This window comes from Arachis ipaensis, chromosome B4 (assembly GCF_059453495.1).
Source record: "Arachis ipaensis isolate K30076 ecotype BB chromosome B4, ASM5945349v1, whole genome shotgun sequence".
In the NCBI taxonomy this organism is placed as follows: domain Eukaryota; kingdom Viridiplantae; phylum Streptophyta; class Magnoliopsida; order Fabales; family Fabaceae; genus Arachis; species Arachis ipaensis.
Genome location: NC_142439.1, coordinates 97980957 through 97996548, shown reverse-complemented (window position 1 = coordinate 97996548; position 15592 = coordinate 97980957). Strand labels below are relative to the sequence as shown.

Sequence of the window (15592 nt, the reverse complement as noted above, 5' to 3'; positions counted from 1 at the left end):
ATGTGATGAACGTGACAATCATCATCATTCCCTATGAACGCGTGCCTGACAACCACTTCCGTTCTACATTAGATTGAATGAGTATCTCTTAGATCTCTTAATCAGAATCTTCGTGGTGTAAGCTAGAATGATGGCGGCATTCAAGAGAATCCGAAAGGTCTAAACCTTGTCTGTGGTATTCCGAGTAGGATTCAATGATTGAATGACTGTGATGAGCTTCAAACTCGCGATTGCCGGGCGTAGTGACAGACGCAAAAGGATAGTAAATCCTATTCCAGCATGATCGAGAACCGACAGATGAATAGCCGTGCCGTGACAGGGTGCGTTGACCATTTTCACTGAGAGGATAGGATGAAACCATTGACAAGGGTGATGCCTCTAGACGATTAGCCGTGCCGTGACAGGGCATTTGGATAATTTTTCCGAGAGAAGACCGAAAGTAGCCATTGACAATGGTGATGTATCACATAAAGCCAGCCATGGAAAGGAGTAATACTGATTGGATGAAGATAGCAGGAAAGCAGAGGTTCAGAGGAACGAAAGCATCTCTATTCGCTTATCTGAAATTCTCACCAATGAATTACATAAGTATTTCTATCCCTCTTTTATTATATTATTTTCGAAAACTCCATCACTATTTTATATCCGCCTGACTGAGATTTACAAGGTGACCATAGCTTGCTTCATACCAACAATCTCCGTGGGATTCGACCCTTACTCACGTAAGGTATTACTTGGACGACCCAGTGCACTTGCTGGTTAGTTGTGCGAAGTTGTGAACCATGGTATTGGCATCATGTTTTTGGCACCATTACCAGGGAAAGAAAGAGCGATGAATTTTACATAATCAAAGTGTAATCACAATTTCTGCGCACCAAGTTTTTGGCGCCGTTGCCGGGGATTGTTCGAGTTTGGACAACTGACGGTTCATCCTGTTGCTCAGATTAGGTAATTTTCTTTTTGTTTTCTTTTCAAAAAGTTTTCAAAAATTTTTCAAAAATCTTTCAAAAATTTTCTCCTGTGTTTTCGAAAAAAAAAAATTTTTTAAATAAAAATGTTTTCAAAAATTTTATAATTTTATTCAAAATTTTTAAAGAATGAATTCTAGTGTTTCATGAAGCATGTGAAGCCTGGCTGGCTGTAAAGCCATGTCTAAATTCTTTTGGACTGAGGCTTCCACTCATAAGTATATGAAGTTGGGTGAAATATCAGCTGTTGTATACATGAGAGGTATCTATGTTTGCTGAAGCTTGGCTGGCCATTGAGCCATGTCTAGTGTTTTGGACCGGAGCTTTCATTGAAAGCTTGGCTGGCTAGTGAGCCATGTCTAATTCTTGGACTGAAGCTTTAGACTAAGAATGCAAGATTCCTAGAATTCATATTAAAAATTTTGGAATCCTTATTTTTCTTTTTCATAATAATTTTTGAAAAAAAATACAAAAAAAATTAGAAAATAAAAAAAAATCAAAAATATTTTGTGTTTCTTGTTTGAGTCTTGAGTCATGTTATAAGTTTGGTGTCAATTGCATGTGCATCTTGCATTTTTCGAAAAAAATTCATGCATTCATAGTGTTCTTCATGATCTTCAAGTTGTTCTTGGTAAGTCTTCTTGTTTGATCTTTGCATTTGCATGTTTTGTGTCTTTTCTTGTTTTTCATATGCATTCTTGAATTCTTAGTTCCTAAGCATTAAAGAATTCTAAGTTTGGTGTCTTGCATGTTTTCTTTGCATTAAAAATTTTTCAAAAATGTGTTCTTGATGTTCATCATGATCTTCATAGTGTTCTTGGTGTTCATCTTGACATTCATAGCATTCTTGCATGCATTCATTGTTTTGATCTAAAAATTTCATGCATTGCATAATTTTCATGTTTTTCCTCTCATTATAAAAATTCAAAAATAAAAAAAAATATCTTTTCCTTTTTTCTCTCTTAAAATTTCGAAAATTAGATTTGACTTTTTCAAAAAATTTTAAAATCTATTTGTTTTTATGAGTCAAATCAAATTTTCAATTTAAAAATCTTACCTTTTTCAAAATCTTTTTCAAAAATCAAATCTTTTTCATTTTTCTTAGTTATTTTCGAAAATTCAAAAATATTTTTCAAAAAATCTTTTTCTTAATTTTATATCATAATTTTCGAAAATAACAATAACAATTAATGTTTTGATTCAAAAATTTCAAGTTTGTTACTTGCTTGTTAAGAAAGATTCAAACTTTGAGTTTTAGAATTATATCTTGTGATTTCTTCTGAATCAAGTCATTAATTGTGATTTTAAAAATCAAATCTTTTTCAAAACTAATTTCAATCATATCTTTTCAAAAATATCTTCTTATCTCATCTTTTCCAAAAATTTGATTTCAAAATATCTTTTCTAACTTCCTAACTTCTTATCTTTTCAAAAATTGTTTCAACTAACTAACTAACTTTTTGTTTATTTCTTATCTTTTTCAAAACTACCTAACTAACTCTCTCTCTCTATTTTCGAAAATATCTTCCCCCTTTTTCAAAAATTTCTTTTTAATTAACTAATTATTTTAATCTTTGATTTTAAAACAATTTTCGAAAATTACTAACATTTTTCAAAAACCATTTCCGAAAATCACTAACTCCTTTTCAAAAATTATTTTCGAAAATTTTCTTCTCTCTCATATCCTTCTATTTATTTATTCATCTACTAACATCTCTCCCTTACTCAAAAAAAAAAGGATCTCTATTATTATTATTCTGTGCCCTCTTCTTTGTCATATGAGCAGGAGCAAGGACAAGAATATCCAGAACCTGAAAGGACTCTGAAGAAGAAACTAAGAGAAGATGAATTACAACAAACCAGCAAGCACCTGTCAGAAATTATCAAACAGGAAGAGGATATGGCAGCCGAAAATAATAATAATGCAAGGAGAATGCTTGGTGACTTTACTGCACCTAATTCCAATTTACATGGAAGAAGCATCTCCATTCCTGCCATTGGAGCAAACAACTTTGAGCTGAAACCTCAATTAGTTTCTCTGATGTAGCAGAACTGCAAGTTTCATGGACTTCCATCTGAAGATCCTTTTCAGTTCTTAACTGAATTCTTGCAGATATGTGATACTGTCAAGACTAATGGAGTAGATCCTGAAGTCTACAGGCTCATGCTTTTCCCATTTGTTGTAAGAGACAGAGCTAGAATATGGTTGGACTCTCAACCTAAAGATAGCCTGAACTCTTGGGATAAGCTGGTCATGGCTTTCTTAGCCAAGTTCTTTCCTCCTCAAAAGCTGAGCAAGCTTAGAGTGGATGTTCAAACCTTCAAACAAAAAGATGGTGAATCCCTCTATGAAGCTTGGGAAAGATACAAACAGTTGACCAAAAAGTGTCCTTCTGACATGCTTTCAGAATGGACCATCCTGGATATATTCTATGATGGTTTATCTGAATTAGCTAAGATGACATTGGATACTTCTGCAGGTGGATCCATTCACCTAAAGAAAATGCCTGCAGAAGCTCAAGAACTTATTGACATGGTTGCTAATAACCAATTCATGTACACTTCTGAGAGGAATCCTGTGAGTAATGGGACGCCTATGAAGAAAGGAGTTCTTGAAATTGATACTCTGAATGCCATATTGGCTCAGAATAAAATATTGACTCAGCAAGTCAATATGATTTCTCAAAGTCTGAATGGAATGCAAGCTGCATCTAACAGTACTCAAGAGGCTTCTTATGCAGAAGAAGCTTATGATCCTGAAAACCCTGCAATAGCAGAGGTGAATTACTTAGGTGAACCTTATGGAAACACCTATAATCCATCATGGAGAAATCATCCAAATTTCTCATGGAAGGATCAAAAGCCTCAACAAGGCTTTAATAATGGTGGAAGAAATAGGTTTAGCAATAGCAAGCCTTTCCCATCATCCACTCAGCAACAGACAGAGAACTCTGAACAAAATACTTTTAATTTAGCAAACTTAGTCTCTGATCTATCCAAGGCCACTGCAAGTTTCATGAATGAAACAAGGTCTTCCATTAGAAATTTGGAAGCACAAGTGGGCCAGCTGAGTAAAAGGATCATTGAAATTCCTCCTAGTACTCTCCCAAGCAATACAGAAGAGAATCCAAAAGGAGAGTGCAAGGCCATTGACATAAGCACTATGGCCGAACCAGGGGAGGAGGACGTGAATCCCAAGGAGGAAGACCTCCTGGGACGTCCAGTGATCAATAAGGAGCTTCCCTCTGAGGAACCAAAGGACTCTGAGGCTCATCTAGAGATCATAGAGATCCCATTAAACCTCCTTATGCCATTCATGAGCTCTGATGAGTATTCCTCTTCTGAAGAGAATGAGGATGTTACTGAAGAGCAAACAGCCAAGTTTCTTGGTGCAATCATGAAGCTGAATGCCAAATTATTTGGCATTGATACTTGGGAAGTTGAACCTCCCTTGTTCATCAATGAACTAAGTGATCTGGATCAACTGACATTACCTCAGAAGAGACAGGATCCTGGAAAGTTCATAATACCTTGTACCATAGGCACCATGATCTTTAAGGCTCTGTGTGACCTTGGTTCAGGGATAAACCTCATGCCCCTCTCTGTAATAGAGAAGCTGGGAATCTATGGGGTGCAAGCTGCTAAAATCTCATTAGAGATGGCAGATAATTCTAGAAAACAAGCTTATGGACAAGTAGAGGACGTATTAGTAAAGGTTGAAGGCCTTTACATCCCTGCTGATTTCATAGTCCTGGATACTGGAAAGGAAGAGGATGAATCCATCATCCTGGGAAGACCTTTCCTAGCCACAGCAAGAGTTGTGATTGATGTGGACATAGGAGAATTGATCCTTCAATTGAATGAGGACAACCTTGTGTTTACAACTCAAGGATCTCTCTCTGCATCCATGGAGAGGAAGCAGAAGAAGCTTCTCTCAAAGTAGAGTCAAACAAAGCCCCCACAGTCAAACTCTAAGTTTGGTGTTGGGAGGCCACAACCAAACTCTAAGTTTGGTGTTGAACTCCCATATCCAAACTCTAAGTTTGGTGTTGGGGAGTTTCAACAATGCTCTGAACATCTGTGAGGCTCCATGAGAGCCCATTGTCAAGCTATTGACATTAAAGAAGCGCTTGTTGGGAGGCAACCCAATTTTTATTTATCTAACTATATTTTTCTTAGTTATATGTCTTTATAGGTTCATGATCATGTGGAGTCACAAAATAAATATAAAAATTGAAAACGGAATCAAAAACAGCAGAAGAAAAATCACACCCTGGAGGAAGCATCTGCCTGGCGTTCAACGCCAGAACAGAGCATGGTTCTAGTGCTGAACGCCCAAAATGGGCAGCATCCTGGCGCTGAACGCCCAGAACAAGCATGGTTCTGGCGTTCAACGCCAAAAATGGTAACAAATGGGTGTTGAACGCCCAAAATGGGCACCAACCTGGCGCTGAACGCCCAGAGTTGTGTGCAAGGGCATTTTACATGCCTAAATTGGTGCAGGGATGTAAATGCCTTGACACCTCAGGATTTGTGGACCCCACAGGATCATCTCAGGATCTGTGGACCCCACAGGATCATCTCAGGATCTGTGGACTCCACAGGATCCCCACCTACCTCATCATCTCTCTTTCCATTCATGATCATCCCTTCTATTTTCCATTTACCACTCACATCCATACACCCACTACCTTCAAAATTCAACATCTCTCTCCCACCCAATCCCACCCATATGGCCGAATACACACATCCATCCATCTCCTCCATATCTTCTTCTTCTTCTTCTATTCTTTCTTCTTTTGCTCGAGGGCGAGCAACATTCTAAGTTTGGTGTGGTAAAAGCATAGCTTTTTTGTTTTTTTTCCATAACCATTGATGGCACCTAAGGCCAGAGAAACCTCTAGAAAGAGAAAAGGGAAAACAAAAGCTTCCATCAAGGGTCTATAGCTCAGTGGTAGAACATTTGACTGCAAATCAAGAGATCCCTGAGATACCTGAGGGGATACATTTTCTTCCACACAATTATTGGAAGCAACTAAGGGTGGAACATCAAGAGCACTCCATCATCCTTCATGAAATCAGAGAAGATCTAAAAGCAATGAAGGAGGAGCAACAAAGGCAAGGAAGAGACATAGAAGAGCTCAAGGACATCATTTGTTCCTCAAGAAGGAAACGCCACCATCACTAAGGTGGATTCATTCCTTTTTCTTATTTCTTCTGTTTTTCATTTTCTATGTTATGTGCTTATCTATATTTGTGTCTTCATTACATGATCATTATTAGTTAATAACTTTGTCTTAAAGTTATGAATGTCCTATGAATCCATCACCTCTCTTAAATGAAAAATGTTTTAATTCAAAAGAACAAGAAGTACATGAGTTTCGAATTTATCCTTAAACTTAGCTTAATTATATTGATGTGGTGACAATGCTTCTTGTTTTCTGAATGTATGCTTGAACAGTGCATATGTCTTTTGAAGTTGTTGTTTAAGAATGTTAAATATGTTGGCTCTTGAAAGAATGATGACTAGGAGACATGTTATTTGATAATCTGAAAAATCATAAAAAATGATTCTTGAAGCAAGAAAAAGCAGCAAAGAACAAGGCTTGCAGAAAAAAAAAAGAGAAAAAAATAGGCGAAAAAAAATAGAAAGAAAAAAAAAAGAAAAAGCAAGCAGAAAAAGCCAAAAGCTCTTAAAACCAAGAGGCAAGAGCAAAAAGCCAGTAACCCTTAAAACCAAAAGGCAAGGGCAAATAAAAAGGATCCCAAGGCTTTGAGCATCAGTGGATAGGAGGGCCTAAAGGAATAAAATCCTGGCCTAAGCGGCTAAACCAAGCTGTCCCTAACCATGTGCTTGTGGCGTGAAGGTGTCAAGTGAAAATTTGAGACTGAGCGGTTAAAGTCAAGGTCCAAAGCAAAAAAAGAGTGTGCTTAAGAACCCTGGACACCTCTAATTGGGGACTTTAGCAAAGCTGAGTCACAATCTGAAAAGGTTTACCCAATTATGTGTCTGTGGCATTTATGTATCCGGTGGTAATACTGGAAAACAAAGTGCTTAGGGCCACGGCCAAGACTCATAAAATAGCTGTGTTCAAGAATCATCATACTGAACTAGGAGAATCAATAACACTATCTGAACTCTGAGTTCCTATAGATGCCAATCATTCTGAACCTCAATGGATAAAGTGAGATGCCAAAACTATTCAAGAGGCAAAAAGCTATAAGTCCCGCTCATTTGATTGGAGCTATGTTTCATTGATAGTTTGGAATTTATAGTATATTCTCTTCTTTTTATCCTACTTGATTTTCAGTTGCTTGGGGACAAGCAACAATTTAAGTTTGGTGTTGTGATGAGCGGATAATTTATACGCTTTTTTGGCATTGTTTTTAGTATGTTTTTAGTAGGATCTAGTTACTTTTAGGGATGTTTTCATTAGTTTTTATGTTAAATTCACATTTCTGGACTTTACTATGAGTTTGTGTGTTTTTCTGTGATTTAAGGTATTTTCTGGCTGAAATTGAGGGACTTGAGCAAAAATCAGATTCAGAGGTGAAGAAGGACTGCTGATGCTGTTGGATTCTGACCTCCCTGCACTCAAAGTGGATTTTCTGGAGCTACAGAACTCGAAATGGCGCGCTTCCAATTGCTTTGGAAATTAGACATCCAGGGCTTTCCAGAAATATATAATAGTTCATACTTTGCCAAATTTTAGATGACGTAAACTGGCGTTCAACGCCAGCTCTCTGCCCAATTCTGGAGTTCAGCGCCAGAAAGGGATCAAAAACCAGAGTTGAACGCCAGAAATGGATCACAACCTGGCGTTCAACTCCACAAATGGCCTCTGCACGTGAAAAGTTAAAGCTCAGCCCAAGCACACACCAAGTGGACCCGGGAAGTGGATTTATGCATCAATTACTCACTTTTGTAAACCCTAGTAGCTAGTTTATTATAAATAGGACCTTTTACTATTGTATTAGGCATCCTGGATCGTATTTTGATCCTGTGATCACGTTTTGGAGGCTGGCCATCTCGGCCATGCCTGGACCTTTCACTTATGTATTTTTAATGGTAGAGTTTCTACACTCCATAGATTAAGGTGTGGAGCTCTGCTGTTCCTCAAAGATTAATGCAAAGTACTACTGTTTTCTATTCAATTCATCTTGCTTCGCTTCTAAGATATTCATTCGTACTTCAACCTGAATGTGATGAACGTGACAATCATCATCATTCCCTATGAACGCGTGCCTGACAACCACTTCCGTTCTACATTAGATTGAATGAGTATCTCTTAGATCTCTTAATCAGAATCTTCGTGGTGTAAGCTAGAATGATGGCGGCATTCAAGAGAATCCGGAAGGTCTAAACCTTGTCTGTGGTATTCCGAGTAGGATTCAATGATTGAATGACTGTGATGAGCTTCAAACTCGCGATTTCCGGGCGTAGTGACAGACGCAAAAGGATAGTAAATCCTATTCCAGCATGATCGAGAACCGACAGATGAATAGCCGTACCGTGACAGGGTGCGTTGACCATTTTCACTGAGAGGATAGGATGAAACCATTGACAAGGGTGATGCCTCTAGACGATTAGCCGTGCCGTGACAGGGCATTTGGATAATTTTCCCGAGAGAAGACCGAAAGTAGCCATTGACAATGGTGATGTATCACATAAAGCCAGCCCTGGAAAGGAGAAAGACTGATTGGATGAAGATAGCAGGAAAGCAGAGGTTCAGAGGAACGAAAGCATCTGTATTCGCTTATCTGAAATTCTCACCAATGAATTACATAAGTATTTCTATCCCTCTTTTATTATATTATTTTCGAAAACTCCATCACTATTTTATATCCGCCTGACTGAGATTTACAAGGTGACCATAGCTTGCTTCATACCAACAATCTCCGTGGGATTCGACCCTTACTCACGTAAGGTATTACTTGGACGACCCAGTGCACTTGCTGGTTAGTTGTGCGAAGTTGTGAACCATGGTATTGGCATCATGTTTTTGGCGCCATTACCAGGGAAAGAAAGAGCGATGAATTTTACATAATCAAAGTGTAATCACAATTTCTGCGCACCAATGGAGGATTGGTTATTGGTCTAGACTATACTTGCAACGAAGTGATTTAATTTTATTGAGGAATTCTAGATCGACATAAAATCATCTATCAACATGAAATAGAGGCCAACGAAGAAGATACACAACCTCCCATACCCTTGGTAAGCAATGAAGAAGACATTGAATTGGAAGAAAGCTACCAAGAGGAAGAGGTTGAAGTTGAAGAACCTTGCCAAGAGGTGGAAGTGGTCAAGGAAGAACACAAGGGAGTGAAGCATACATTGTCAAAGCCGTTAGAAAAAACCCTTCCTAAGTCACCATCTAACATAATATTCAAGTGGGTAAATCTCTTATCTCTAAGCTTGTAATTCCACTTGAATATGGTTTGCTTGAAACGGATGGCCAACTTAGAGCTCTTTGTGGAATGGAAAGCAAGAAGAAGTTGGTTAGTGGTAGGCACCACGTTTCAAGGTTCAGTATGGTTGAGTCATCGAAGTCTAAGTGCATGGGTTGATGTGGTGCTCAAATGCTTAAGTCTAGGAGGATAGTTTGGTGCCTAAAGGAGAATTCTAAGAGCTTGTCACCCGATTGGAATTATAATGATCAACTTAAATATGGGTGTAAGAACAAAATCTGGGATCCCGGCATACAAGAGGATCAACTTTGGGAGCCCTTCGCTTGTGTGGAACTTCATCAAAGCTTGGAGCTATTAATTTTGAACTTTGGAGCTTATTGGAAGTCCAAGCATTGGTGGGAGTTCAAGGATGAGTACAAGCACAAGCCACGACGACAAGGAGCTTTTCAATTGTCCAACTTAAGGACAATAAATAAAAGTGCTAAGTGGGAGACACCCCACTATGGTAAATTCGTCCCATTTTCCCTTTTGTTTATATTGGTAATAAGTTGAATTTTCATTTTTAGTTAGGTTTATTTAGTTTAAGTTGTGATTTAGCTTGTTTAATAATATTTGGCATTACTTTGGTAGCTTGTTAAAAAAAACGGCACCCCACGCGTGAACGTGAGCGACGCGTACGCCTCGCTGGGATGCTGCTGTTGCATGGTACAAAAACCAAAGAGTTGTGATAGAACTATGCGGGTGTTGTGCGGAGAGCACGTTGCACCTCCACGCGTACGCATGACTGACGCATACGTGTCACCTTCTATCTTTTCTGCTTTTCATGCGTTCGCGTGCCTGACGCGTGATGCACATAAACTAGTTATGCTACGATTTAGGAAATTGCACGATCGGCAAAATTCCTTCCGGCAAGTGCACCGGTTATCGTCAAGTAAAAACTCACAATAGAGTGAGGTCGAATCCCACAAGGATTGGTTGAGTGAGCAATTCGGATTAGAAGTGTGTTCTAGTTGAGCGGAATCAAGATTGAGATGAGTATTGCGGAATGTAAAATTGGCGGGAAAAGTAAATGACAAGAAATTGAAATGGCGGAATCTTAAATTGCATGAATTAAAGAGCAGAAACTAAATTGCTGAAATTAAAAGGGAATGGGGGTGATTGCATGAATTGAGTAGCAGAATGTAAAGAGAAAGTGGAAATCAGAAATGGGGAATTCATTGGGTTATAGGAGATATTGAGATCTCCGAATCAAAACATGTTTATCTCTTCCTCAAGCAATGTGTTCATTGAATTTTGCTTGGCAATCTTATATGATTGGATCCCAATCCCTTGGCTCACCAATACTCTCTAAAAATGAACAAATTCCCAATCCCTTGGTTTAAGTGTTCATAAGAAGAGATGATGCTTGATCACTGATTATACCACACAATTTCATGAACCACAATTTGGTAGGATTACATGTCACAATATCCATCCAAACCCCAATCCAATTCACTGTGAGAAAGCTTCTCTAGCATGAATCCTCCATTCCTTTCCCAAGGCTCCGAAGGATTCCAAGTATGGGTAGTTTCTTTCCCAAGACAACTACTCAATGGAATTAGATCGAGAAGCTTTCTAACAAAATTCAAGAGAAAAGATTGAAGAAGAAGATAAACTATTATTGATTCATTGAATTACAATAGAGCTCCCTAACCCAATGAAAGGGGGTTTAGTGAGTCATAGCTCTGAATTCAATTACAATGAAAAGGAAAACTAGCTAAAAGTGAAAGTAAAAAGTCCTCTCTAACTTAACTTCTATCCTATTTATACACTTTCTATATTGAGCTTCAGTTGTGCTTCTTGGGCTTTGAGGCCTCTCCTTGCTTTCCTTTTGCCTTGGGTTTATGATCCATAATCTTGATGAGGCTGTTGATCCAAATTCTGTAACATTCATTGAGCCAACTTAGTGATAATCAAATAATGACACATGACTCAATAAATTGAGATTTCAAACTCATCAATCCTTCAGGCCCAATCCCATAAACCATGATATTCAATTGGGTTTCATACCAAAGTAAGTTTAAGTTAATATTTGTGCTCAAAGACTAACTTAAATCACAATATTTTTTGCCCAGAAACCTTTTCCAAGAGTGGCGTTTAAGTTGCAGTTTAAGCTTAAACTGCAGCTTAAACGCCAGACACTTCCAGTGAGGCCTTTTGTAGAAGCACGTTTAAGCTTCAGTTAAAGGTTAAACTGAAGCTTAAACGTGGAAATGGAAGGAGGTAGCCCTGGAGAGTCATGTAGTCGAACACGTTTAAGCTTCAGTTTAAGGTTAAACTGAAGCTTAAACGTGGAGATAGGAAGGGCAGCCCTGGAGGTCGAACACGTTTAACCTCCAGTTTAAGGTTAAACTGGAGGTTAAACGTGGAAAAGGGTGGAGGCATACTGGAGGTCGAACACGTTTAACCTCCAGTTTGAGGTCAAACTGGAGGTTAAACGTGGAAGCTTAGAATGGTAGCCCTGGAGGTGTCGAACACGTTTAACCTCCAGTTTGAGGTCAAACTGGAGGTTAAACGTGGAAATGGAGAAAGCAACCCTGGAGGAAAGTTCTTGGTCGAACACGTTTAAGCTCCAGTTTGAGGTCAAACTGGAGCTTAAACGTGGAAATGGCTCCCTGGTGCTCTTCCCACTCCTGGCGTTTAACCTCCAGTTTGAGGTCAAACTGGAGGTTAAACGTGGAACTCCTCCCTGGATGGCATACTCATTCTGGCGTTTAACCTCCAGTTTGAGGTCAAACTGGAGGTTAAACTTCAATTCCAGCATTTCTTATCCTTCATGATTTTTGGCGTTTAAGCTCCAGTTTAGGCTTAAACTGGAACTTAAACTCCACATGTGATATTCAAGCTTCCTTTATTGATTTTGTTGCTTCCTTGCCTAGCCTCTTCTTCCCTGAAATCATCCAAACAATTGCATCAAAGTCTTGCAAAATTTCATGAGAAATCTTCCATTCATAGCATTCAAGTAATATAACTAAAACTCATGGAATTTGCATCAAAATCATATTGTTTGGATGGTTCATTGCTTTGTTCTTCATTTAACCATTTTTGGTTACTTTAAGCTCAAGAAAATGCATAAAACAACTAAAACTAACAGAAAAATGCTAGTGAAACTAGCCTATGATGCCTTGGCATCACAACACCAAACTTAATACTTGCTTGTCCCTAAGCAAGTCCTGAGTTATTTGAGAAGAAAGTATGAAACAGAAAGCAATTACATTGGCTATATTAGCAAGCATTTGAAGTTCATCAGAAGGGTTTTATGCAGAAAGTTGCAGCATCACTTTTTCATACTTATCAGGTAGGATTATCACTTTTTCATTGCATCCATCAAACATTGCTATGGCCTCTTGTTATTCTTATGTCTTTGGCACTTTTCTCTTCTTTGTTTTTCTTTTCTTTTTCTTAGAGCTTCTTTTGCTCCTTGTTTGATTAGTGTCATGTGTTGCACAAGCCTTTGGCATTTTCTTTTTCTTATCAGTGCACTACACATATCCACTTTAGGCATTTTAGTTCACATTTCTTCTTGAGACATTGGTGCCCAGCACCTCTTTGTGTGACTAAATGTTTTGTATTTAGGTTGCTCTTGATCATGGACTTTTGGTTGATAATCCCGGATTAGTTAACCCAAGTTACCAAGTGTTGAAACACTCCTCAGAACCTATTCATCCAAGCATATCCTTAATACATAAACACCACAGGCATTTGTCTCAGAAGATCAAACCATTGGTGCCTAGCTTATTTTCTCAATTTTTTTGCTTTTTGGTTGCCTTTTTTCAGTGGCTTTTTCTTTTTCTTTTTCTTTCTTTTTCATGGCCAAAGACATTTATTCATCAAGATCCATAGACAGTTTTCAATTTCTACACAAAGAATGATAATTCTACACTCTAATTCTAGTGATCTGACTAAACAATCAAGCATGCATACCACCACTTAATTCTACTTGATTTGTCACTAATTTAGCCAAGTTACTTTTGTTCAAACTTTTCTTTTATTTTTGGAAACAGAACAAGCATGGCAAGCACTCGTTTAAGAAGGTGAAGTTATATCCAAACATCTAGGCATTCACTTTATTCAAAGCAAATAACAAACACACATACTAGAAACTTCACATTAAAACTTAAATGACTCATAATGAAAGAAAGCTCATAAAGACAATTCACCAATTATCATTTGATTATTAAGGAACGAGACCACCTCTTATTTATTGCTTGGTTCTTCTTAATTCTTAGGATCCTGCTTCTTCTTGCTTCCTGCCTCTTTTTGACCACTTGTGCTTCCTTTGTCTTTTCTCATGAGCTTTTTCCAGAATCCAGCCTTTTTCATCGTTTCCTCCACTCCTTTTTCAAGGATCATTGCCTTGTTTATTTCTCCTTCTTTCCTCCCTTTGAAATACTCATCATAAGCTGGGAATGCTGGGTCCATCTTGTGTAGATGTTCCCCTATGTAGTTAAGCTTGATTTGCGAACTGATGTTGTAATCAGCTTGGACTGAGTATCTTGCATTCTGTAAAGTGGTGGCTTCCTTGATTGCCAAGACATTGGCATCTTGGTGTTGGCATATGTGGCTGAAGGATTCCTGTAAGTGTAAATTTTGTTCCCTTTGCAGATCGAAGAATCTTGATTCAAAGTTCCTTTGTATATCCATCATTTTTAGGTGAAAGTCCTCTTGTCTCTCCTGAGACCTCATGTATTGTTGAGACATTCCTTCCATGATTTCCTGCATTCTGCTCATATCCATGGGGTCTCTGGGAATTCGTTGTCTTCTTTCAGGAGTTGCTTGCTCTTCTTGCTCTTCTTCTCTGTCTTCTCCTTCCTGTCTTTTTTGTTCTGCTTCTTGCTCGGCTTCCACTTGTTGCCCTTCTTCATTTCTTCTTCTTGTATGTCTTGGAGGAGTTGGGCCAAGAGTCATTCTGTGCGCAGTTATGGCCAATCCAGGATATAGCCAATTAGGTCTTTCATCCTCAAGTGGTACTTGGGCATCGATGCATAGTCTAATGATAGTGCTAGGGAAGTGGAGCCAGGATTCAGGGTCACTTTTCTCACTAAACTCTTGTATCTGTTCAGCAATGAGTTTATGAACTTTGATCTCCCCTCCCACCATAATGCAATGTAGCAAGATGGCTCTTTTAGGGACTATTTCTGAAGAGTTTGCAGTGGGTAGGATGGATCTCCTAACTATTGCATACCACCCTTTAGCTTCAGGTGTTAGGTCTCCCCTTCTCAAGACTCTTGGAGCCCCTCTTGTTTTTCTCACCCATTCAGCTCTGATGGCACAAAGGTCCTCAGCAATAGTTGCATAGTCAGGTTCTCCTATCATCCTTTCTTCATAACTTGCTTGGCTGAAATGTATGTTTTTCAGGCCAAGAGTTTTCATGATTGCTTTGGGACTGAAGTCAACTTCCACCCCTCTCACATAGCTTTTGTATGTGGGTTTCTTGGTTGGATCCTCCCTTACTGCATTTGCATAAAACTCTTTCACCAAGTTGATGTTGATTTTAGTGATTGGCTTAGTCAGGAGCTCCCACTTCCTCTTTTTGATCTTTTCCCAAACACCTGGGAACTCATCCTTTTCAAGGTCAAAGGGAACCTCAGCTAGTACCGTTTTAGGTCTCATCCATTCGGCTTGAATCTCATGGAAAACTGATCTGTATCTCCATGCATCGAATTCCCTGTTTTCCTCCATTGGCTGCTTGTCTTTTCTTCTTTTGTGGCTAGATGAAGCTGCCATTGGTTCTTTAGTTTTGGTAAGTGACAAGCTGAAGTTGACAAGGTGAAGCAAGAAGTGTTGTTGGAAGTGTGGTAAAGTTGTTTTCGGCAAGAGATAGTTATGCTATGATGAAGGAAAATGTGTATGAAGGAGAATTGGTGGTGTGGGACTCGTTCCCCAAGTGGTTCTTTATAGTGCCCATAAGTGAAAAATGGACGGCTAGGGTGGTTTGTGAAGGGTGGCTTGATGGTAAATATATGAATTATGGAGAAGGACGATTTGCTTTTCATTTTCTTGGAAGTATTATGGGTGCATTAGGTTGTACATGTAGCTTTCTTTTCTTGCAGAACTTCCTTTTCCCATGTGTTAGTTTCAAAGACTTGTGAATTTTCTTTTTGACCAAGCACGTACCTCCCTTTGTCTTTTTCCTCCATTTTTGTCTTTTCTTTTGTACCTGCACAACAAAC

The 15592-nt window shown here is 38.6% G+C and overlaps 1 non-coding gene across 1 annotated transcript; it reads right to left on the bottom strand.

The window, feature by feature from the left end:
* Positions 1-3264: 3264 nt before the first annotated feature.
* On the bottom strand, positions 3265-3372 carry LOC148568504 (small nucleolar RNA R71). The gene has a single exon (XR_015881614.1). It is a non-coding gene; the product is annotated as a small nucleolar RNA R71 (small nucleolar RNA).
* Positions 3373-15592: the final 12220 nt, after the last annotated feature.